Raw genomic sequence first — 1005 nt, forward strand, 5'->3', positions numbered from 1 at the left:
AACTCCCGACTTCAGGTGATCCATCCGCCTCAGCCTCCCAAAGTGTTGGGATTATAGGTGTGAGCCTCCGCACCCGGCCCTGAATTTATTTTATTATTTATTTATTTATTTTTGAGATGGAGTTTCGCTCTTGTTGCCCAGGCTGGAGTGCAGTGGCACGATCTCAGCTCCCTGCAACTTCTTCCTCCCAGGTTCAAGCCATTCTCCTGCCTCAGCCTCCCAAGTAGCTGGGATTACAGGCATGTGCCACCATGCCCCGCTAATTTTGTATTTTTAGTAGAGACAAGGTTTCTCCATGTTGGTCAGGCTGGTCTTAAACTCCCGACTTCAGGTGATCCATCCGCCTCAGCCTCCCAAAGTGTTGGGATTATAGGTGTGAGCCTCCGCACCCGGCCTGAATTTATTTTTTAAAAAATATTTTTATTATTTGTTCGCTTTGGAATGCTTCATGAATTTACATGTCATCTTTGTGTAGGGACCATGCTAATTTTCTCTGTATTGTTCCAATTTTAGTATATGTGCTGCTAAAGTCTCCTACACGTTGTGGTATTTCTTGCCTCTGTGCCTTTGTTCAGGCTGTTCCCTGTGCTAGCATGCCATTTCCTTTCTTTGTCTGGCTAACTTGATTCATTGTTTTGTCTCATCTCAAACACATCACACTTTCCAGGAAGTTCCCTGACATTTCTTTTTCTTCTCCCTTGAGGTTGGGTTAGGTGTCCCTCCTCCTGGCTTCTAAGTTCTCAGTGTGTCATTCTATTCTTACTTTTTATTGTTTTTGAGATGGAGTCTTAACTCTGTGCAATCTCGGCTCACTGCAAGCTCCGCCTCCCAGATTCACGCCATTCTCCTGCCTCAGCCTCCCGAGTAGCTGGGATTACAGGCGCCCACCACCACATCCCGCTAATTTTTTGTATTTTTAGTAGAGATGGGATTTCACCACGTTAGCCAGGACGGTCTCGATCTCCTGACCTCGTGATCTACCCGCCTTGGTCTCCCAAAGTGCTG

The 1005-nt window shown here is 46.4% G+C and overlaps 1 non-coding gene across 1 annotated transcript; it reads right to left on the reverse strand.

Moving 5' to 3' along the window:
* Window positions 1-430: 430 nt before the first annotated feature.
* Window positions 431-540, reverse strand: LOC129463271 (U6 spliceosomal RNA). Its single transcript, XR_008651076.1, has one exon. It is a non-coding gene; the product is annotated as a U6 spliceosomal RNA (small nuclear RNA).
* Window positions 541-1005: the final 465 nt, after the last annotated feature.

This window comes from Symphalangus syndactylus, chromosome 14 (assembly GCF_028878055.3).
Source record: "Symphalangus syndactylus isolate Jambi chromosome 14, NHGRI_mSymSyn1-v2.1_pri, whole genome shotgun sequence".
NCBI lineage: Eukaryota > Metazoa > Chordata > Mammalia > Primates > Hylobatidae > Symphalangus > Symphalangus syndactylus.